Genomic DNA, 623 nt, shown 5'->3' on the forward strand with positions numbered 1-623 from the left:
AAATAAGAATAATGACAATAAAATTAGCAAATGGGCCTTGTGTGTCTGGCTTTTCTCACTGAGCATCTTGTATTCAAGGCGCACCCGCACTGTCGGCTGGGTCAGGGCCGGCCTCCCTTTTTCATGGCTGCGTACTATTCCACCGTGCGGATGGGACCAGCTCTGCCTGTCCATTCATCCACCCACGGTCACTGGGGCTGCCGTGAGGGGGCTGGTATTTCTGCTGTTCTCACTGCATTTTTCTTTCTTTCTTTCTTTTTTCTTGGTTAATCCTCATCCAAGGGTGTTTTTTCCCCATTGAGATTTTTAATTTATTTTTGTTTAAAATATATATATTATTGATTTCAGAGAGGAAGGGAGAGGGAGAGAGAGAGAGAAACATCCATGATGAGAGAGAATCATGGACCGGCTCCCTCCTGCACGCCCCCCACTGGGGATCATGCCCGCAACCTGGGCATGTGCCCTTGACTGGGAATCGAACCCATGACCCTTCAGTGTGCAGGTTGGTGCTCTACCCACTGAGCTACATGGGGCAGGACATAATTGCCCTCCTTTCAGTCACTGGGCCTGGGGCTTTAGGGATAGAGCTGTCCAGCTGCTCTGTGCAGACTGTGTGTTTCCCA

General features: G+C 49.8%; 1 protein-coding gene across 1 annotated transcript in view; it reads left to right on the forward strand.

The window, feature by feature from the left end:
* The window catches only part of LOC107184653 (granulocyte-macrophage colony-stimulating factor receptor subunit alpha-like), an 11,973-nt gene that overhangs the window by 3,897 nt on the left and 7,453 nt on the right, over positions 1 to 623 (forward strand). The gene's annotated exons all lie outside the window — the stretch shown is intronic.

The sequence above is a fragment of the Myotis davidii genome, unplaced genomic scaffold (assembly GCF_000327345.1).
Source record: "Myotis davidii unplaced genomic scaffold, ASM32734v1 scaffold553, whole genome shotgun sequence".
Lineage (NCBI taxonomy): Eukaryota > Metazoa > Chordata > Mammalia > Chiroptera > Vespertilionidae > Myotis > Myotis davidii.